This window comes from Aedes albopictus, chromosome 1, assembly GCF_035046485.1.
Source record: "Aedes albopictus strain Foshan chromosome 1, AalbF5, whole genome shotgun sequence".
NCBI classification, from domain to species: domain Eukaryota; kingdom Metazoa; phylum Arthropoda; class Insecta; order Diptera; family Culicidae; genus Aedes; species Aedes albopictus.
In genome coordinates this window covers 139,852,689-139,877,166 of record NC_085136.1, presented here as the reverse complement: position 1 = coordinate 139,877,166, position 24,478 = coordinate 139,852,689, and the positions used below count along the sequence as shown (strand labels likewise).

The 24,478-nt window shown below is 41.4% G+C and overlaps 1 protein-coding gene across 1 annotated transcript in view; it reads left to right on the top strand.

The window, feature by feature from the left end:
- LOC109423081 (E3 ubiquitin-protein ligase RNF181) overlaps window positions 1-24,478 on the top strand; it is a 95,794-nt gene that overhangs the window by 42,025 nt on the left and 29,291 nt on the right. The gene's annotated exons all lie outside the window — the stretch shown is intronic.

Genomic DNA, 24,478 nt, shown 5'->3' with positions numbered 1-24,478 from the left:
GGTGGTGACGACGATCATCGGCGGCGGGAAGGCGCTTGCGTAAGAGCATGTGAGCTGCGTGTGTGACTGTTTACACCACGGGCCACCACCGATGGTTGGTGGTTGTCTTTAACTCGATGGTGGCGTCAGTTTTGGGATAGATGTTTTTCCTCCTCTTCGCTCTCTACTCTAGAGATATACTATACTAGCTGTAGCTGGCTCATTGACGCAGATCGAATGGTGATAAAGATTCATGAATATTTACGCGGCGAGAACTGCAAATGAGTTTTATTTGCGAAACCTCCGGTCAAGTTTGCTCATATCCACTGGTGTATTTGGTATCATGAGGGTGGTTTGAATAGATGGGACAAATGTTGAGTTGTCGATGGAATTTCCTATTATTAATCGCGTAAAATGATGATCGATTGATATTTGAGCTTTATGAACATTGATTGCTCGCAGCCGTTGCTACTCTAGCAGCCAGATTAGCTACAATACACAAACCAGTGCCAAGGAGATAACTCTGCTTGCATGACTAACAGCCCCTGCAAAACTGTTGCCGACCCACCTCCACTTTCGCTCCCGAATTTCTGTCAGTATCGACTCTTGATGACATCGACGATGAAAATCCAGTTATGAAGCCACACGAATACACGAAGTATATCGCAGGCATCAATTATGAAGACCTGCAGCCGTTGAGCGTTCTCCACTGATACACACCAGGTTTCACAGGCATACAACAGCACAGATTTTACGTTTGATTTGAAAATTCGGTTTTTGGTGCGTTGACTCAACTGCTGGGAATGGTTAGGGGAAGGGTTGACCGTGCTTACATACTACGATTTAGCCTTCTTAACGTTGGTGGTAAAAGATTTACCACCGAGGAGCAGTCGGCTAGATGATCAAGCTTACTCTGCATATCAGAGCACTGTTCATCTAGGAGAGCAACGTCATCAGTCAGTTCGAAGTCATTCAGGTGCTCCATGATGATGGGCTGCTACAGCAACCCACCATTCGATTCACGATCAATTGCACCTACCAGAATCTCATCGCTTATAATGAGGAACAATACCAGTGATAATATACTTCCTTGCCTCACTCCAGCAACGACACCGATGGGATCGGATAAGACACCGTTTTGCAGTACTCTGCACGAAAATGCCCTGTACTGTGCTTTAATAAGGCCGATGATTTTCTCAGGGACACCCTTGCCCTTGAGGGCTTCCCACATGTTTTCATGATTGAGACTGTCGAAAGCTTTTTCGTGATTAATGCACACCATGTGGAGGGACTTCTTCTTCTTCTTTATGGCTCTACGTCCCCACTGGGACTTGCCTGCATCGCTTCAACTTAGTGTTCTTTGAGCATTTTCACAGTTATAAATTGAAGGGCTTTCTTTGCCTGCCATTGCATGAATTTGTATATTGTGAGGCAAGTACAGTGATACACTATGCCCAGGGAGTCGAGAAAATTGTCCCGACCGGAACGGTAATCGAACCCGTCTCTGGATTGGCGATTCCTAGCCTTAACCACTAGGCTAACATCGATGTTTTTGTTCCGATTAATCGATTTTTTGAAGCCCCACGAAATCGACCAAAAAATCGATTTTTTACATTCGATTTTTCTTTCGATTAAAAACTATTAACTTTTTTTTCAGAATGTACAGTAGAATAAACCCATTAAAAAAATATACATAAAATCGAGGGTCTATATAATCTAGGGTTTACTAAATCGAAGCATACCTGCATATCTCAGGGCAATCCCTCCCAGGAGTCTAAGTGAATCTTTCTCAGGATTCTGGAGTAGTCTACAGGTCTACAAAGTCGCTTTCAGGGTTCTACCGCATCCTTCTCTGGATTCTAGGTCAGTCCATCTCTGGATTCCGAACTTTTTTTTGGGAATCCCTCTCAGGATTTTATATGAATTTCTCTTAATAATGTGAAGGATCCCTCTCAGGATTCTGGTGCAATCTCTTTCAGGACACTAATGGAATGTATATTATTACTGCAGTAGAATTTCTCTCAGGATTCTACGAGAATCTCTCTCAGTGTTCTAGGAGAACCCCTCTCAGGATTCTGAAAGAATCCGCCAAGATGTTGTGGGGATATCCGTCTAAGCATTCAGGTAGAATCTCGAGGAAAAACTTCTCTCAGGATTCTGAGGCAATCCGTCACAGGATTCAGGGAGAATCCATTTCGGGAATCTGAAGAAATTCCTCAGGATACTGGAAGAATTCAACTAAACATTCTGAGAGAATCCATCTCAGAAAACTGGAGTAATCCCTCCCAGGATTCTAGGGAAATCCTTAATAGAATGCAGGGAGAATTCCTATTGGAAAAGTCTTTCTCTCTTTTCTGGGATCAGATCTCTCAGGATGCTGGTGTGATGATTTTCAGCATTTTTAAGAAATCCCTCACAGAATTTTAGAGAAATCCTCAAAGTTAAGTAAAAGTCCCTTTGAAAATTTTGGAGGATTTTTTCTAGCAGTATTACATAGGTGGAGCGGACCTGGTGTGATGGTTAGAACACTTGACTATCACGTCGAGGGCCTGGGATCGAATCCCACTCCCGACAAACTCGCAAAATGTGAGTTCTTCCTTCGGAAGGGAAGTAAAGCGTGGGTCCCGAGATGAACTAGCCTAGGGCTAAAAATCTCGTTAATACAGAAATAAAAAGTATTACATAGGAATACCTATCACAATTCTAGGAAGTCTTCGGATTCAAATGGAATTCATTTCAAGATCTTGGGGTATTTCCTACCAGGGTGAAATCGCGTTCTGGACTCTAAGAAATTTCTGGATGAGCTAAGTTGATTCCTCTAATGATTCTGGAAGACCCTCACTTAGGATCCCACTCCGAATTCTGAGGAAATCTTTCTCAACATTCTCAGGAAGTCAGATTTCTTGGAAAATCATTCTCAGCATTCTTAGAATTGTGGTAGAATTCCTCTCCCAATTCTGGGGGAATATTTCTTAGGATTTTGGAGGAATCCCACACAGGATTCTAGTGGTATCCGTCCCAGGATTCAAGGTTAGATCCTTTTAAGATTCTGGAGGAATATCAGTAAGTATACTGCGGGTACTCTTCCCAAGATTCTCTGAAAATTCGGCTTTATTGGGGTAATCCCCGTCAGGATTCTGAGGAAATTTCTCTCAAGATTGTTAGGAATTTGTTTCATGATTCTGGGGAAATCCTTGGGATTTTGGGGCTATATTATTCAAAATTCTAGGGCACTTTCTTTCAGAATTTTTAATTATTGATGAATCTCTCACGAGATTCTGGGCAAAATACTCTAGATAAGTTTGGATTTTGGAGCATCCCTCGCATAGATTTTGTTTTGGATTTCGGAAGAAATCTTTCTCAGCATTCTACGAGAGCCTCAGTAGAATTATGTTTTCGGTATTCTGGAGCAGTTGCTCCCAGAAATCCCTTTCAGGATTCTGGGAGAGTCCCTCTTAGGATTAATGGAAAATCCATGACAAGATTATGGGATGATTCCCTTGAGATTCTGTTGTAACAATTTGAAGTGTTCTAGAGGAATCGCGCTCAGATATCTGGGACAATCCCTTTCAGGAGTTTAGGGAAGTGCTTTCAAAAATTCTGGGATCTGCAGTAATTTTCCTCAGGGTTTGCTCAGAATTCTAGAGAAACCTTCTCAGGATGCTGGGGAAGTCCACTCTAGAAGTTTTCGTAAGCCCTTCCAGGAAGAATCCCTATCAGATTTTCGGAAAAAATCCTTCTTAGGTTTCTAGATATATTTCCCTTAAGAATCTGGAAGAACCCGTCTTATGATCGCTCTCAGGATTCTGGTAGAACAATTCTCAGCATTCTAAAGTATTCCACTCAGGATTTTAGGGGAAATTTGGGAGAATATCTAAAAGGATTCAGGAGGAATTCTCAGGGAATTCCATCTCCCAGATTTCTGAGAGAGTATATCTCAGTTACTTTGGCAGTCTTGTCCAGTATTTTGAGTTAACTTTTCTCAGGATTCTGGATCGTATCTTTTAAGTTTCTTGGGAAATTTATCTTAGAATTCCGAAAATCTGTTGTGAGAATCTCTCTAAGTATTCTAGATGCATTTGTCTCAAAAATGTGAAAGAACCGCTCTTGGAATTCCTCACAGGATTCTGGGAAGATTCATCTTTGGATTCTTGGATAACCCTTTTTAGGATTTTGAAACATTTTGGGAGCATCCCAAGGCAAACCCAAGCAACCAAAAGTTCGGATAAAATAGCATGTTTGGGCTTAATCAGCTATTCGAAGGTATATGAATAGCATTCTATTCAGCTCACTTTTTAAGTAATTAACCGAACTTCAGTTCACAAAAAGTACACTTGTGTTGCTGAAAGGAACGCTATTCAGCTTAAAAATAAACTTCGAAAAAATGAAAAAAAAAATTGTTTAGTCCTCAAAAGTAATTTATTATTAAGAACCATTAGTTCATGTGGAATCCAAATTGACTAATACCTTGAAATAATGTTTGATGTTTTTTACTTACTGAGATTTGAACTCGGGATCTCCTCGTTGAAAGTCGGTGCCTAACCACTACTCCATGTATGTGTTGTTATGCACTGTGGGATTTTACTCAATGTGCTGATATCATATAGTAGAGCTCAATCAGGTTCGCGTGTGAACTTTCCCTGAACTTGGAATAGTTTTTGAAGTCGAAAGTTCGAAAGAAGTTCACGTGGAACTTCTTGTGAACTTACGCAGTTTGACATTTTCAGTTTGTTGTGGTTCGCAGTGCAAAGCAATAAATTAAGGCCAGTGTATCGACTTCAAGAAAAGATTATAAGTTTTCAGCTTGGTTTTCAGTGAATACGATTGCGTCGATTACCGGTGCACTGCAGTGACAAGTGAGACGGGTGTGAAAACATCCAGCAAAGCTGGACAATTTTTGTGCGCAGCCGAAAAACCCCCGGCGGCATCCTGGTGGGAGCAGTTTTCAATACGGGTCCTTTGCGTTGATTACAAGTAAGTACGTTCAAATATTATAGTGGAACAAAGTGTACTTGTGAAATTAACACAAGCTGTGGCTGCTGGGATCGATTTCCGAGTGATTTAATTGAATGAGAACTTCTCCCCGGCCCCGCTGTCGCCGAAGTTCAAGTGAAGTTCACTTTTGGTACGGTTAATATTTATCCGAACTTCAGTAGTAAGTTCAAAACAAGTTCGAAACAAGTTTAGAACGGATGATTTCAAGTTGTTGGAATATGTTCAAATGAACTATATTTGAATTTTAAAGGCACGCAAAAGTTCAACATGAGTTCGGTTAATATTTGATTGAACTCTGTTTTAAAGTTCAACATAAGTTCTTTTTGAACCTTTTTTCGACTTTAATGTCGTTTTGAAGAGAAGTCAAAAGCTTGTACATGTACTTCCAAGTTCATAAACAATACAATAGTAACTTTTTGGAGAATTAAGTTCAACGAAACCTGGAATTGAACCGAACTTGAACTTCTGAGTTCGTTCTTCAAGTGGAATCCGAACTTTTGGTTGCTTGGGAAGCTTGTCTTAGGGTTCTGAGATAAGCTGTCACAAGATTCTGGGAGAATTCCTCTCGGGATTCTGAGACATCCCGTCTCATAGATATGGAGTAATCTCTCTCAGGATTCTAGGGGAATCCTTAATTCAGGGAGTTTTTTTTTACCAAGATACCGGAAGAGTCTTGCTTTCTTTTTATTTTCAGCACTCTGAAGAAATCTCTCACATAATTCTAGAGGAACTCTTTTCAGAATTCTGGAGGAGTGAGACATACATCGTACAGGAGACGAATGTCGCCGGTATTTGCGGCTTTCTCGCCTTCGTCGGCTAGGAAGTCCGCGCACGCTCTTTTGTCGCACCTTCATACATGAGCGCTTCACTTTCTTCTCGAGAGCCGAATAGCGCTGACGGGCTATGGCTTTGACTCCTCGTGTTTTCGCTCGCTCTATCGCTGCTTTGGAATTCCTTCGCTCCTCTATCTTCATCCTGGTATCATCTATGATCCACTGCTTTCTTCAGGTGCCTAGTTCACCCAAATTATTCTCGCCGGTGGCGATGAAGGCGTTCTTGATGGGGCTCCATTGATCTTCTACGCTTTCACCTACTGAAATATCCGCTGCACGGTTCTCTAGCTCCTCGACGAAGGACCTTTTCACCGCAGCGTCTTCCAGTCGGCGTGAGTTGAACCGTCGCCCGATTTTCTCCTCCTGTCGATGGATTCTCACAATACGCAGCCGGATCTCGCTGATTAGGAGATGATTTTCAGGCGCAATGTCGGCGCTACATTTGTTTTGTACATCAAGAAGGCTCTGTCTTTATTTTCGGCTGATACAGATGTGGTCGATTGGATTTTCCGTGACGCCATCAGGGGAAACCCATGTCACTTTGTGCACTGGTCGATGAGGAAAGAGCGATCACCCAATCACTATATTATTGTTGCCACAAAACTCAGCAAACAGTTATCCGTTCTCGCTCATTTCTCCGAGACCATGCCGTCCTATGACGTGCTCATGCCTCATAGTCCGAGTTGTCGGAACCAACCTTCGCGTTGAAGTCGCCTTGGAAGTCGCCCATGAGGATCTTTATATCACCTTTCGGAATCTTGTCAACGATAGCGCTCTGGTGGCTGTAAAAGTTCCCTTTGTCTTGCATTTCGGCTGCATCGGTTGGCGCGTAACATTGCATTGGATCATGGTAAGGTTTCGAACCCGTGTTCTGATTCTGGCTACAATTACCCTCTCATTTATAGGTTCTCACTTCATGAGCGCAGCGTGGGTGTGAGCGCTGAGCAGGAAACTGACTTCACGGTGGCGAGGAGCGTGTTCGCCTCGTAGGTCAGAGTATTGCAGAATTTGGCCCGACGCCAATCTGTGTTTTCCAAAGTTCGGCCAACGGACTTCGCTCAGTCCTAGGATCTCAAGCTTCATACGACACGCCTCATTGGCTAGCTGTGCCAGTTTACCCTGCTGGGCTAGAGTTAACACATTCCTAGTTCTAATTCTTGTCCGTTGTTTTGCGCTAAAAGTCGTTGCCGTCGCATCATGTTGTAATCTTGCATTTTAGGTTTCTGTAACCGTTTTTGGGTTTCGAAAACAGTAGGTTGGCCTACAGTTATGGGCCCATATAGCCGAGGCGGTAAACGCACGGGTATTCAGCATGACCATGCTGAGGGTGACGGGTTCGATTCCCGGTCGGTCCAGGATCTTTTCGTAAAGGAAATTTCCTTGACTTCCTTGGGCATAGAGTATCTTCGTGCCTGCCACACGATATACACATGCAAAATGGTCATTGGCAGAGGAAGCTCTCAGTTAATAACTGTGGAAGTGCTCATAGAACACTAAGCTGAGAAGCAGGCTTTGTCCCAGTGAGGACGTTACGCCAAGAAGAGAGAGAGAGAGAGAGGTTGGCCTAAGGTCCCCTACCCACCGAGGTGGAGCTGTCACCTTAGGTATAGCTTCCGGTGGAGGAGCATTTCATACTCAGCCACTGGATGCCAGAACAGGCGCTGTTTGAGCTGCTCCTCGTTGGTGAACAGACACTCGGGACGAACCTCCTCAATCTAGTTGAAGTCAGAAGGACCAAAGTGCCCAGGCTTCACTACCAGCTAAGCACACAACTCTTAGCTGGCGGTATTTGTCATCACTTGATCCGTGGAAGCATGAAGTAGGAACTTGTGAGGACCAGAGTACTGTTGGACGCTCTCCTTATCGACTCACCGTTTTGCAGCCCGAAGGCTTCATACTTACTTTCAGTCCTGGGCACCCAAGGTGGTGCAAAGGGCTGAATTGAAAGATTTCGATTCTGGGCGATTGCGAGCCGTTGCCTTGACCTGTGGCCAGGTCAAATTTCTGTCGACTTGCTTGTTTTCGTTGTTGAGGCTGCGCCGCCATGAGCCTCTGGGTCTGCCTCTGCTGCGATGTCTTGCTGGATTCCAATCTAACGCTTGCTTGCAGATTTCGTTTCCGCCCCTGCGTAGAGTGTGGCCGACCCACTTCCACTGTCGTTCCCGAATTTCTGGCGATATCGGCTTTTGATGACATCGACGATGGAGCTCCATGTTGGAGATCCAATTGTGAGGCCACCATACACGAAAAATATATCGCAGGCATCTATTGATGAAGACCTGCAGCCGTTGCGTGTTCTCCACTGATACACACCAGGTTTCACTGGCGTATAGCAGCACAGATTTCACGTTCCGAAGGCTTAATACAACATAAAAAAATGATAATTGACTTCAAGAGTTACAATATAGCATACATTTTGAGTTGCAAGGTATATCGGTGCAACTGATTCGAAACAAACTTTCAAACAATCACTCTTTTGAGTAAGATTTCAGTTCGTTTACCTTTCTCCGCCCAACAAGGTCAGCACATTTGACGCAGATTTTCGCCATCCAGCCAAATTCAAAAATCAACCAAACAGTCCATCGCCAATCCGATGCCAAGCCACCAAACGAGCAAATGAAAGTTAGTTCAAAGGCGACCGAACTCTATTAGTGTTGTTGGTAGGAATCAAATTTCAATGTTTGCTTGCACGTTTCGATGTCGAACGAGGAGCAGCGGTCCCATGGGTGCGAAGAGATTATCACCCTCGCGCCTCGCTATACTGCCGCGGCGCCCGGGATCAATCGTTTCTCTATTGAGCGCACTTTACGAGCAATTAATTGGAAAGATATTTGCACGTGGTGCACAAATATGCGACAGGGATGCTTAGTGCGCATCGTGCATAGCTGATACCATCAGGTATAGATTCCACCACCAGGGTGCGAGGCCGCCATTTTTAAGAATCCAACATCTTGTATGTAAACATTTGTGTATCCACAAAGGATTCCATTGTGGATACACGATAGATGTTGGCTCCTGTCAGATGCATTAGGTGGGATTAGGGCTGTCACATACGTGGATTCCACATATCCAAATACCTACCTAATGCCTCACACACAGTAACCCTAGTACGGCGCTAGGCCACAGCAATCGGAATTGTTTACCTGCACACAAAGTGTAAACACTGTAAACAGGCTTCCGCAATGGTCGTTTTACAACCACTCGGTAAACATTAGTTACGGTTACGGTTAATTGTGGCATTTAGTAGCGGTGCCTTGCATCCAAGAACTGTTACAGTCGACTTCATGGGGATTTTCTGTTGGAATAGTGGTTCTCAACCATTTTCATTTGATGTGTGCTGCCTTTTTAAAAGCCTAAACTAAAACCTAAAGAGCAAACATATTACTGTAGGGTAGCGAACCACTTAGGCAGCGGCCGGTATTTTGGGCACTTTTCGCTATAACTCAGTCAATTCCAAACCAATTGACTTGAAATTTTGTACACGGCTAGATACTATACGTATCTCATCGCGTTCTTTTGGTCAATTGGTTCTATTGGTTCTTTTGGTCAATTAGAGTTATAGCAGAAAAGTGCCGAAAATAGGACCCCTGCAGAGATGGTTCCACTTCCCTAATAGAAACTCGTCAATTTCTCAAATTAGTCATACGGATCTCCTTCAGGGATTCAGATCGCTGTCTCCCTCTTCAGGGGAGCATAAGCCATACAATCCAAGCCCAGAACAAAACTGTCTGCAGCCGAAGGGCATGTAACAGTGTCATACTTCTGCACGGCAGACCTCATAATAATTTCTTCTATTGTAAATTTGAACAGTAAATTTAAATGAGCATCACCCTGCTTCAGTCCATCCAAAGTCATAAACGTGGTAGAAACTTCGTCTTCGATACGAACACTTAATTTTGATCCATCCATCGATCGCTGCGCTTATCAGTCTAATTAGTTTCGACGGAAAACCATGTTCTGACATTATCTGCCATCGCTTATTTCTTTTCGCTGAAGCATACGCTGCTGTGAAATCAATAAAAAAAAGATGGTGGGTTGGTTAGATATCTTAGTCTGTTGAACAGGACACGCTACAGTACGCGTACGCCGAATTCAGAAAGGGAAATTCCTCGATGTCATTGGAGCAGTCTTCCTGATAAGATTTTGAACGCATTATAAATTCTGCGGGTATTCTCCATTCTCCATCATATGATCTTCCAACAAACCAAATGCTTACGAATCCCTGCACTCACCGACAAGACAAATGCTTATTTAAAAGAAGGCTGGTCATCGCAAAACCGCCAGACCTTCCCCAACACCATCCAAAACCGTCACCCGTGTCTTCTCGTCCGATCCGTTTAGAAATCCGTCTGGTTCGGACGAAAATAGATGCAAATTTTTCAGCCACCGACATACATCAACGGTGGAAATGGCGCTTAAATTTATTTCGCGGCACTTGACTGCATCGCATCATCAGCAGCAGCAGTCGAAAGAGCATCCTTCCCGTCTCGTTCGTCGCCGTCCAACACAACACGCTTTATGAGAGTTCGCACGGATCAGTGCCAATCTACGAGTGAGTAAGTAGGAGGATAATGATGTGTGGTGTGGTGGTATTAATTTGAATAGCTGTGTGTGGTTGGAGATTTGTATTTGGTTAGTCGCGATTATTTTTTCGCTCACCACCTGCTTACTCTGCTAGGCATACCACCTGCTACTTGTGGTGACAGAGAGTTCCTGCCTTGTTGTTCCTTTCGGTTTATAACAAAGTTTTTCAGTCAGAAATTAATTCTACGCAAAAGTATTTATCGATTCAAATAATTCAATTCGACAATCGATAATATTGATTTGTAACCATATAACACTTACAGAGTTTCTTACAACATGATTTACCTATATATCGTCGTTCTAGCTTCGAGTATCTTCTACATGCAGATTTCAAGCGTTTATGTAGATCTATAGATAAGGTATTGTATCATTTGGGCAGGTGTACTTATTTTGGGTATTTATTGCTTTCACTAAGTCCATTTCATACCAATTGATTCAAATTTTTGTATAGGGTTAGATCAAGGGGTTGGTCATTCAGCACACTTCATTTGTGCCGTGATTTTTGAGCGTGTGCCAATATGTGCCTAAACTGTGCCGGTTGTTTTTCAATGTGTGCCGAAGTGTGCCGAACGTGCCGGAGGTGTGCCGAATGTGCCCAGTGGAATATTTTCTTAGAATGTTTTTGCGCTAATTATAATCCTGTCTATTTTTGGCGAATGTTGTTGGTCTAGTCGGTGTTTACCGACAAAACTCCTTCCAGAACACTTGTCTAGAATCTGTATGAAGGGATTTTTTGCAATCGTAAATATAATGACAGTTTGATTCCATACCGCAAAGTTGGATTTCTATGTTGTGCCCTTGTGTGCCGGATTGTGCCGGCATGTGTGCCGAGATGTGCCGGCATATGTGCCGAGATGTGCCGGCATGTGTGCCGGGCACAATGTGCCGAGTGACCAACCCCTTGGGTTAGATACTATACGTATCTCACCGTGTCCCAAAAAATAAGTTTTTAGTTATAGAGATGATTTCAGGCCAAACATGTCTAAAGGTCCTATCTGCAGAAGAGAGGCTCTCTTTGGTTTCCCTCTCTTTCGTTGATATCTCAACTGTTTATTTGTATTATGATTGTCTCCTTGCATTGAACGATGATGAAAACAATCGTCTTTTGATTTGTACTGCAAAAGTAGTTGAAAAGTGTAGGATTACATTGCAATAACTGAAAGAGAAAGTGAACAAAGAGAGACTCTCAAATGCAGATAGGACCTATTGAAATGTTTGGCCTGATTTAGTAATAAGCAAGTGCCCGAAATAGGAACACCTGCCCAAATGGTACAAGACCCTAGATCAATAACTCAAAAAGCAACACCTTTTGACGTAGGACTACGCCATATCCGAAGTAAAATGTCAGTTGCACGTAGGCATCAGTTCTTGATGTCTGCAAAACAGTTGGGCGCGGGCGTGGGGTTGACCCTGCCCGCCTTCCGAGGACAAAGGGAGTGGTGAGGACCACTCGGGAAACTGGCTAAGCGCCAGCATGCTACCATAGACTAATTTCAGGACCTCGATGTACCAAAGAAAACCATCAAATTTTGTGTGTCCAGTCCGGTACCCAATAATATTCATAACCGTGTATTCTTTTGCCTTTTGTGTAAATTATATTTAGCGTGTTACACCGATCTGACAGATTCCTCCGTGCTGGGAGCTCTGACAGTAAAGGACTAAACATAAATTACGTAAGTGGGTACCGAGGATTGTTCACAATCGGCGAACTTTTTTTTTTATTTAATCATTTATTTGACAGGCTCATGCGCTCAAAAGCATAACGGAGCCAATTTGCATAAAAATGATTACATGATTTAATTACAACGGTAACCTTGTGCATACAATTCGTTTATCCTTCTATCGTCTTCTTCCATGTACTGCTTCCTCAATTCGACATCCTCGATCCAAGAGTACGAAGACCGCCTATTGCGAGTGCGTACCGGCGAAACATCAGGGGCTGCAATATCGCTGCTATCACTTGCGATGGAGGCTGATGATGTGGGCGTCTTTGTTATTTCAGGCCAAACATGTCTAAAGGTCCTATCTGCAGAAGAGAGGCTCTCTTTGGTTTCCCTCTCTTTCGTTGATATCTCAACTGTTTATTTGTATTATGATTGTCTCCTTGCATTGAACGATGATGAAAACAATCGTCTTTTGATTTGTACTGCAAAAGTAGTTGAAAAGTGTAGGATTACATTGCAATAACTGAAAGAGAAAGTGAACAAAGAGAGACTCTCAAATGCAGATAGGACCTATTGAAATGTTTGGCCTGATTTGGCTGCTATTCGCTGTGTCCGAGTCAATCGATCTTTGCCGCTTTGTTTCAGATTAGCTTTGTTTGGGTGCTGTTGCTTTGACACTGGCGGCGTCCGACTTCGACAGAGACGGCCATTGTTCATCGTGGTTTGATTTCTGCTGCTGTTTGGAAGCTGTTGTTACTGGCGGCTGTGGTGTGCTAATGGGGCGCGGTTGGATGTTGTTTTTCGCTGCGGCTTATGAACACCGAAGTTTTGGATGCAGTTTATCTCCGCAGTTTTTACACGTGCGAACTTGTTGGAAATGAGTAACTGACGTGATTTCGTCAGCGATAGTTATGTACGATGGTATTGGTTTGGTTATCGGCGAACTTGACTGCGGAAAAAATCGCGACCATGACGCCGCTGATGCTACCGTAATGGCAGAGAAGAGAAGGGCATCTCAGAACAAATCAACAGAGCCGTAGCGTGGGGTTGGCCAGGTTGGCCCCCGCCAAGGGCGCAAGCCTCAGAGGGGCGCCGAAAAGGCCTAAGGCTTGAAGAAAACAGGATAATGCTAATCTTGCATGAATGTTATAAAGATTTCACTATTTTCAGATTGGTAATGTACTTTTAACATTTTCCGGATAATAAAAAAATCACAATTTTCTGGTTTATTTTAAGTATTTACCATGATGTAACCTAGGAATTTATCTAATTTTCAGAAACTTCTCTTTTAAATTAGCAAAGCAAAAACAACCTGCTTTCAAATTTTTTGTAAAATGTTCTTTCTTAAATTTCCTAAACATTCTTACTTGGGAAATGTCTTGAAGGCGAGGATTTTCTTCACATTAATTGGAATATTTCTTATACTTCTTTAGAAATTCTGTAAGTTATCTAAGAATTTATTTCGAAGTTATTCGAAGAATTCCTCCTGATATTTCTTAAAGGATTCTATTCGATAGTCTTCCATAATCTTGTCAAGGCCAAATTTCTTGACAAAACATTCTATCTTTCTTTCAAAATATCTTTCAGTGATAAATTTGTAAATTTTGTTCAAGGATATCTTCAGAAATTCCTCCACGGATTCCTTCGAAAATTTTTCGTGATTCTATTTCCTAATGCTTGTTTCACATTTTTTCCTTGGTTTCGCCTGGAAAATCTTCATTGTTTTTTAGGAGTTTTCCAGAATTAAAAAAAAATCTTATGTAGATTCCTGCAAAAATATTTTGAAGGATTTCTTTGAAATCCTTCATAAGATTATCTCAGTGATTTTTCTATATATCCTTTTAGAAAATCCTGCAGAAATTCCTTTAGAAATCCCTCCAGCGATTCCTTCAGCAATTCTCACAGATATTTTCTTAGAAAATCGCCTAAAGATTTATATACAAATTATACCAAAGTTCCCCTAGAAAACATTTCATGAGTTTTCTCATACATTACTCCAGAAAACCATACATTTGGGATTCCTTCGGAAATTTTTCTAGTTTATCCATTGGAAAAGCTGCCAATGATTTTATACAAAAAATATCAAAAGGATTCTTTCAAAAGCCTTCCATGCCATGGATTCCTTCTCAGGGACTTTTTCATAGAGCCTTCTAGGGATATTTTAAATAATGCCCTCAAGAGATTCATTAAGCAACTTTTGCAGGGGATTTAAAAAAAACACTAAATATTCTTTTAGAAATTCCTCTAGTGGTTCTCCATAAATGTTTACAAGCACACAGTCAGACATTTCTTCGCGAACTATTCCAGGAATTCCTGCATGAATTACTACACGAGTTCTATATTGGAAATACTTGCTGAAGTGAGTGTCCATGGTTTGTTCAATGATTACAAAAGAGACGAACCAGCCAAGGGCTGAAAGTGTCTAAAATAAAGACAAATCAATCAACCAATGATTACAATTTTCTTACAGATCTTCTGGAAAACATTTTGATAAAACTTCAGTAGAAACTTGGTAGAGGTATTAGAAAATTTTGGTAAAACCAATTGAACTAATCGTCGAAAATTGAAACCAAAATTCAGTTAAACAATAAAAATCCAGAGAATAAGAAAAGTACTGTAAGGAAGATGGCTTGAAGAAATTTATGCATCATTTATGTTAGGAATCTGATGAGATTCTTGAAATGCAAAATGTGTTCGTACTTTTATACTCGTATAAAAGAAATTCATTTTGGAAAATTGGTGGATTACATGCATTTAAATTCCTAGAGATAAACTCTAGAAATTAACACTATAAGATAATATAAAAAATATGGGGGTATATGTTCCTTCGAAACACCAAAATGCAACTTATAACAAACTTTGAACAAAAAATAAACAACTAGAAATTTTCGCATACTAACAATGTCCAATTCACGTGGGGCGCCAATCTGGATGCTTGCCAAGGGCGCCAAGGGACCACGCTACGGCTCTGCAAATCAACCACACGAAAAGTGATAAATTTTTGGCGTGAAAAATCGACTCAATTCATTTTGTTTCTGCCCATTTCGTTTCCATCGTGCATAAACGTCAAAGCAAGACCATGGCTCAAAGTGTATTGATTACTTTCAGGTATAGTCAAAATTAATGAATAAATGACGTCATATCGATGATTAATTCTCTTATTTTTCAAAATTTTGTTTCATTGAGAGCATATCAATTGTTGTTTCGACCCCTATTGCAATTACATGAAAGACGTTCCAAAGACGTTTTTGCAATTGCAGGCTGTTATAAAGCATAATTATGGTGTTTTTACCAAATATTCTTAATTATCATAATGATATTATACATATTCCCACCACTATTGTATCGCATACCATATTTACGGTTTTAAGAGATAAGCAACTTTGACTGCGTCCCCGAAATACATTCAAGTTAAACACAATCTTTTTGCGAATCCGTTTTTGAGTTGGTGTACCTGCCTCCGAAATACTTTGCTTTTGCGTGTCAACACAGTAGGAATTTTCCGTGTAAAAAGTGTGATTTCAACCGCTAGGTGTCGCGACCAACAGCATGAAATATTTATCAATTTCTGACTCCGGAGATGGCCTTCTCTTCTCTGGTAATGGACTCTCCAAAGCGAGTCATCGATGTTCGTTGCTGCAGGCTACGCAGCTAACCTTGAGGGTGCGATGTGCACTAGCCCCTCTCTGAAGCAATGCCTTCTTGGTGGTTCCGGAGGGACGAAGGCTTTGGCGACCATAGGAATGTTGTTTAGTGGGTCGAAGAGAGAGTATCCGGACCTTCCTGTTCGGGTGTCTGTTGAGCAGATTTTCCTCCTATGGTTTAGAAGGAAAAAAAACATCTTTCGCGATCCTTGATGAATTTATTTTATTTAGAATTCAAACCAAGTAGACATTTTTCTAAGATTAAACTATTGAAGAACTGTCCTGTTGACCTTAAACGATCTACAGTCTACCCCCGTTGGTTTGACCTCATCTAATCTGAACACTTTTTAATTTGACCCCCTCTAATCTGCACATCGTTCAAACTGAAAAAGGTTCAAAAGTCATTCTACTCATGGAACGGGGTGAAACGGAACGCAGAATCAAAACAAAACAGCAAAAAGAGTTATCATCAATGTGTTTTTGGATGCCCACAGTGTTACTAGAAGTTCAAATTAAAAAATTACCCCGTTGGTTTGCATGAGGTATCGTTCAATCCAACGGGGGTAGACGGGTACTATTTAAAACTGTGGAATGCCACAAGTGTTTTAAAAACGCTTGAATTCAAGCAATTTGTGCTTCTCTAGCACATACATCAGCATCATATTACCGCTATAATTCTTTCTTCGCTTAAATTTCTTTCACTCTACAGACGCCTAATGCTCATTATAAATGATTGCCGTATTGTGATACATTTGTCATTACATCATTGTATACATATTATATCCCAAGCAACCAAAAGTTCGGACAAAAGTTCATTTTTTGGCTTAATCAGCTAATGAACGATTCACGAATAGTATTATATGCAGCCCACATTTTAAGTAATTAACCGAACTTGAGTTCACAATCAGTTCATGTATGTGGTTGGAAAAAAAGCTATTCAGCTTAAAAAGAACTTACTTACACCAAGATTCGAACTCGAGTTTTCCTCGTTGCAATCAGGCTTCTTACCACCGCTCCATGGACGTGTTGTGTAACAGCACATAATTTTACTGAAAGTGCTGATTCTATTCACATTCAATGTCACACAACATGAGATTCTCTTAGAAGTTCACTTTAAACAAACCGAACTCTAAGTGAACTTCAATATTTGACACTTCCTCAGGCACCTTCTCCGATTGTTTTTTTTCGTGCAGGTGCAGTTTCATAATATATTTCTTCATGTTTTGGAAGTGCAAAGAAAATTAGTTGCAGTGAGGATAAATTGTGTTCAACGGTGATTTCGTGGTGCCGAACGGGTGTGCTGAAGGACTGAGCATCCTGAGAAATGCAACACGGAGGCTGTGCATAACTTGGTGCATAATGTGGTGATCAATTTGATGTGGCTGCTGTTCGAGAAAAGTGATCATTCTTCCGGCCTTTGTTCAGTGTTTTGCAGTAGAAAAAAGGCTCAGTTCGCCGGTTTTCCTCATAGAATAACGATTCAGCTCTTCAATAAAGGTAGGTGTGATTGAATTATAGAGTGAATTTACAAATTATCGTGGAAGCGAAAATATAAAGTCATCCCAATGATTGTGTGTTTTTTTTTTCCTCTCGTGGTGTTTTATTTTCGTTTTCTCCGAGGTTCGGTCAACGTTCATTGAAAGTGCGGTTAGCGTTTAAATAAACTTTTGAAACTTTTGAGTTCTAACAAGTGCTGGTCGTCCCATTATTACGCGTTAAGTTCGGTTTGCATGTATGCAACTTGATTTGAACCACTTGTGAACTTTGGAGTGCGCTCATAAAGTGGAGTCCGAACTTTTGGTTGCTTGGGATACAGTAGACGTTCGGTCGGTGCAAACGGTTTAAGTGCAATGCTTTTTGACTGCAAGTCCGGTAAGTGCAACAAATTTGCAGTTATCGCACCGCTATCCGTCAAAACGGAGCGCCAAGTTAGCCCAAATGAACAATCGAATGAATTTTTCGTTCATTTAACGCCAATTGATGGGTTGTTGACAGCTATCTGACGTTGCAGTTATCGAATTGTGTTCGCTAACTGAAACGTAAACATGTTGCAGTTATCGAACGTCTACTGTATTATGTTATTATTATTATATTATATAAAGTCATCCCAATTATTACATTATTACGCGTTAAGTTCGGTTTGCATGTATGCAACTTGATTTGAACCACTTGTGAACTTTGGAGTGCGCTCATAAAGTGGAGTCCGAACTTTTGGTTGCTTGGGATACAGTAGACGTTCGGTCGGTGCAAACGGTTTAAGTGCAATGCTTTTTGACTGCAAGTCCGGTAAGTGCAACAAATTTGCAGTTATCGCACCGCTATCCGTCAAAACGGAGCGCCAAGTTAGCCCAAATGAACAATCGAATGAATTTTTCGTTCATTTAACGCCAATTGATGGGTTGTTGACAGCTATCTGACGTTGCAGTTATCGAATTGTGTTCGCTAACTGAAACGTAAACATGTTGCAGTTATCGAACGTCTACTGTATTATGTTATTATTATTATATTATGTTTTCAGTTCAAACCGAATTAGCGATTTTTTTTACTTCCACTGCTTTTGCCTTACGTTAAACACAATGTCGGAAATAGGGCGATGTATTGAACACCTGGTATTCTATACAGCGCCCCACTTCCGACATTGTGTTAACGCAAGGCAAAAGCAGCGGAAGCAAAAGAAAAAAATGTCGCTAATTCGGTTTTGAACTGCAAACATAATATAGTGGTAAAACACAAACACCGCATTTAGTTCACCACATGACTGCGCACTGAGTCTTCATAAGTGCGAAAACGTAAATAAAACTGCGCGATTGCATCAAATCGAATTGATGTCTTCGGCGCACTATTTCTTCGATGTACAGGGGATGGCCATTGGCATCGCGTCAGCACTGATATGATAGCCAACACCTGTCATCGCGCTTGTTTGTTATCACCCGTGGTAGGGGGTAGCCAAGGCAAACTACTTGGAAGCAAAGCTACTACGTTCAGTACACTTTCGCGCCACAACGTGATTGCCTCCAAAAAGCTAGTTTTTAGGCCACATTTGACTTTCACGAATTTTAGTAATTTTTGCTCAACTCCTACAGCATTGGTGTCAAAGAAGCAAATAACCAAAAAGCATTGGAGAATATGCTGCCGTTTTGAAAAATCCAACTTATTAAGTATATTAGGGTGTTCCAGAACGAAATCTATCAGAAAATCAACTTTTTAAGGTTTTTCTGATTACAAATGTGATAATTACACATGTTTCCTTCAATTTTATTGGCACACGTTGTTCGGAGAAGTTGTAGCAGACAAGTATAGCTTTCAATTTCTGCCGAAAGAATTAAGTTTTGACATGTTTTAGAGTAGTTATGATTTTTTGAAGTTCAAAAATAGTCGAAAAACACAAAATTGATTTGATGCACCTCTTAATTTCAACGGATTTGGCTGAAATTTTGACCAGTTACTTCTTTTAGGATGCCAATCAAAATATGGGGGTGGACTTGAGAATCAGAGAACATTTTTGAAAAGCTGGACAGGCCTAATGGCCAATAGCCGAGGCGGTAAATGCACGGGTATTCAGCATGACCATGCTGAGGGTGACGGGTTCGATTCCCGGTCGGTCCAGGATCTTTTCGTAAAGGAAATTTCCTTGACTTCCTTGGGTATAGAGTATCTTCGTGCCTGCTGTGTGGCATGGGCTGCTTTATGATTCATCCACATTTGATGTGTAACGCGATCTGCGTGTTATCCCCGAACTGACAGACGGATGTACACACACTCATGCAGTCGCACGATGCGGCAGTCACCGTGCAGCAGCAACACCGTTCCACGTCCTCTTTGTTCGTGTGTCCATCAGCCGGTACGGACGCATCGGAAGTTACGGAAGTAATCCGCGTTGCAGCCATGCTGGGTGGTTCTCACTAGCGAGCGGTATTCCAGACTCCCACAATGGCGATCCTGCCAGGTTTTGTTGTTCCGTAGAGCAGCAAAACAAACTCGCGAAAGTTAAATCTGGTGAGAGCCACCCGGTAGATTCAAAATTCGCGATGGTGCCGAAACAAAGTTTTCATTTTGAGCAGGAAAGTGGAAAGTGGAGAAATTAAAGTAGGCCGCCTTTATGAGTGCTGTGTGTGTGTTTTCTTTTGTACCGTGGCCTTGATGATTGACGGAAACGACGGAAATGTTGGGTAAGTTGATGTTTGTTTTGGTTGTTTCTGGAACAGTGATCCGGCATTGAAGTTTGTTGACAAAAGGAGAGGAATGTGTTACTCGGTTTAAGTTCGCCGATTTTGGGAACATGATGATTTTGGACGAGATTTTGGTGTCCGAGCCACTAGTCTAAGTGGGATCAGTGCAATTAGAAATTATTAATTTTATGAGAGCAGTGGATGAGAATTTTCAATGTGTTGCGCAGCTTGCAACCAAGGTTTGGGGATGGCTGTCAAATAAGAACGAGCAGCCGTCTTGTTTTGAAAATTTGGTCTGTTTGCTGCATGTATAGGGTTTTCGACCCCATTTCCGGCACCACAGGTAAACAAAATTGTTTATTAGCTAAATTCACAACTAAACGACCGTTTTCGTTCACCTCTTTCATCTGAATCAAATATCTTATTGCGTGAACTTATTAACAGTGATTGTTGCGAAGATTTTCTGCCGGAAAGTTGAGCGAGTTTACTGCACCTTTTCCAGTACCAATTCTCGGCACCAGTGCCGAACTTCCAGCAAAATCAAATGGGAAATCACTTCGGCACCCATCTTTGTGCTGACGAAGTGCAGTCGCCTGCGTGTGATGATTGTTTTAAGCACTTGTGCGGCTTCAGAGTGAACGTGTAGCTAATTGACTGTGGATCCCGTTGCGAAAATGTTGCGGGAGACGATAACCCACGGAAGTGGTTTTAGAAAATATGCGGTAAGAAATATTTTGATTTGTTTTTCTATGAGGTGCCGTGAATTGACGCGGGTGCCCAAGTAGTTCGAAACCATAGATGTACGATACATAATTGAAGAGGGCCGCTTTGTTCTTAGTTGTGAAGTTTGTATTTTCGACTAAGCTGATTTCTCCATGAGCGTTGTTTAGATCTACAAATGCTTCGTGGCATCGTAAGAACAACCCTGCTCACAGCAGAATGAACTGCAATGGTATTATTGTGTTTGTCTGATTATAGTCTGTTTAACGAAACGACAGCAGTGTTGATATTGATATTGACATTCACGGGCTATTAAGTTGTCAAAAAAATGTCTCACGAAACCTGATGCAGGCCTATCCAAAAAAAAAACCTGACTGTACGGGAGAATTTTGAACACAAATCACTACCACACAGACATTTGGATTGGCTTATGTCGCGGCCTCCTGTCAAGTTTTTGTTCATAAAATAAGCGATCAGGTGATACGAAACGTCTCGGAAAATGACTCTTTGAAACATAGATGAATTTTGAAAATATACATGAAGCCTGTCGAGACTTCGAAGCAGAATGCAGTGGTGTGTTTGCAGTTCTTTATAACTTGAATGCACCCTAGTTTACACTGTGAACTTGACGATTTAGCAAAGGTGAATCCTGACATTCATTTTCAGTGTCGCATGTTCGGTACCATGTAATATGTATAAATCACCTTAATCGTTGATCTTTTAAATTTTTGAGTGTTGCGGTGGCATTGAGGCTGTAACAGAAGGCACAGAGGGATACATAATTAAAGATGGCATTGTGTGTTTACTCTCTTTATGGACACGGCCAGTTCGTTCGGCATGTAGTCGTTTTTTTATGACTATCAACTGAATTGTCAAAGCATTAATGTTATTGAATAGTCAATAGAGATAAGTGACATTTCAACACACGAACACTAGCGCGAGTTTTTCCTCACACAAAAGTGCACGCAAATTTAAAGGCTATTCAAATTGCATATGAAAATATTACCCAATCAAATTGGGTAAAACTGTTTTCCTCGCAGTTTCACAACTACATCTACAAAAAAGGCACGCATACATTTGAACGTGATTACCACTATAGTGGGTTGCCACGAGTTATCCTGTATTTATTAAAAATACGTTTTGGGTTGAGTACATTTACTACTAATGAATACTTTTGGATTGCCTTTTGAGGAAGATATTCGAATAGGATTGATCATTACAGTGACTTGCATAAAACGCGATAGAGTCGCGATAAACGCAATAAAACTCCGATTTTCAACTAAACTGAGAATATGATCTTTAGGGTGAGCTGACGAATTTAAATTTGAATTTGCGAAATTGGAAATGACTTCGTGGTTTTAGGATTGCAGATGTTGAAATTTTGCTTCTTATCAATGCATTGTGTTTGTTTCGGTTGCGTGGCGTGCAGTATCTGTAATGATTATTGTTTTTGAATTGGACATAACAGTTGAAATTGAACAGTCGCCTTTGAACATCAGTACGTGATTGAAGTTCAGCAGTCAGTGATGTAGTAAGGTTTTCATCGTATGAGTTTCAGAGAGTGACGCTTGGGTTATAGAAACAATTACAAAGCAACGATGCTGGAGCCACTAAGCGTAGGTAGAGATGATTGTAATTTGATAAATGCAGGCACTGTTGTGAATACACTTCGGTAATAACTTTTTAATGCATGAGGTGCCTAAGTTTGTGAAATTTCAATCTCTGTGATATATGCCGCCATTCCTGAGCTCTATTCGGAGTTATTTGTTCTATGGAGAATGAGATGCTGTACAGGCTGACAATGCATAGGTAGATATGGTTGTCGCGAGGATCCCAGTTTAGCGATTAGTGTGGCTTGTTTGTTACCATTTTGGCATATGTTTTGTAATGATAGTGCCGCCAGCTGACAGAGTGCACACTCCGATGGCTGTTTGGTATATTTCAGGAAAGGTTTGATGCGAATGCATGATGGGATGTTGCATGTTATTCGGAATGACAATGCGTGCAGAGTATTCTGTCTAGGCGACCACGTATGAAGAGATTCTGCATATTGTTCGGGATTATCATGTTTCGAACATATTATGATCCTAAGAAATACGGATTCGCTTGCTGATCGAGATGACCAAGCATGAGTGACTGTTGCATGTTGTTCGGGATGACCATGCATTGAAGGTGTTCTGTCTCAAAGGAAGCATTTCGTGTGTTGATCGGGATGACCACGCACGAAAGAGTATTGCATGTTGCTCGGGATGACCATGCATTCAAAGAATTCTGCCTATGAGTCAGCGGAAGTCGAATTTGCGTGTTGATCGGGATGACCACGCATGAAAGGGTGTTGCATGTTGTTCGGGATGACCGTGCATTGAAGGTATTCTGTCTCAAAGGAAGCATTTCGTGTGTTGATCGGGATGACCACGCATGAAAGAGTATTGCATGTTGCTCGGGATGACCATGCATTCAAAGAATTCTGCCTATGAGTCAGCGGAAGTCGAATTTGCGTGTTGATCGGGATGACCACGCATGAAAAGCTTAGCAAGTTGTTTTGCATTGAAGGTGTTCTGTTACAGATGAATACAAATTTGCGTGTTGATCGGGATGACCACGCATAAAAGGCTGTTGTTTATTGTTCGGGATGGCCATGCATCGCAGGAGTTATGCTTCAGAAGAGGACGGTTTCACGTGTTGATCGGGACGACCACGCATAAAATGAGAAAGACGAATTTACGTGTTGAGCATGTTGCATGTTTGGAAAGGCCATGAACTGAAGATGATCTACCTCCGAAGATTGTTCAGACCATGCATGAAATGATGTCCCGAGTGGCTGTGCATGAGAGGTATTCTGTTCGAGACGGCCACGCAAGAGAAGATCTAGCATGTTTGAAATAATTGCTTTGGAATGGCCAATCTTTTATCTAAGACCAAGTTTTGAATTTTGAAAGCTTTTAAGTTCTATGTTGTTAAATACATAATGAATGCCGAATGATGTTCATTTCATTTCAAGAGGTTTCATAACATATCACATTTCATCTGGACATGCGAAACGTTATCCTATGGGCATGTTTCAAGTGCAACAATACTGACAAGTTGAAACGTTCGTTGTATAAACATTGACAATGACAGAAATGTGATTGTCGCGAAGGAAAATTCAGATTTTTACGAGCTTAGTTTATTTGTTTATTTATCAATTACTATCAAAAGGCTTAATCAATTTAAAATTATTCCTAATTACTGCTCTTGACAAGTGAAAGTCGAAGCTAAGTCTAAGAAGACCACTAAGGGATTCGTAAGCGGCATGGTTCGTGCGACGGATAGAAATTTGCAGAAACCTGTGGTTTCGTAGAGCTCTACTCTGCACATGCAGTTGGATATTGTTCAGCAAAACCGGACAATCGCTCCTTGATGTCAACACATCTGAGATGTACAGGGCACGGGCACACATTTCATACCGGCGAACAACACTCTGACTTGAGCGCACCAGAGAGCAATACAGCTGCTTTAGGAAATAGATGTAGGTGAATTCTTTCCAGACAGAAAGCAGAGGACGCTTTTTCGATAGCATACGATGTGTGCTGCTGAAGGGACGGCTTACTGTCCAGCTGAACGCCTAGATCTTAATACAGTTGCTTCTTTCAATGGAAGTCCCAAAGAGATAACGTAATTGAACAAAAAAAATATAGACAAATGCCGCATAGCGGTGAAGTCCAGCAGAGTTTTTTTTTTTTCGATAGGGTTGTAGCGGCACACGTATTGGGGGTTGCCTTCATCCGGTTCTTAGCGCGCCACTCTGCAAAGTTGATAAGCTAATACTGGAGAAAGCGGCTTAGCAATCTAACTAATTTGAAAATAGGATAAGCGAGGAGCCTTCAATTTCTTATTAGCATCATTGAATT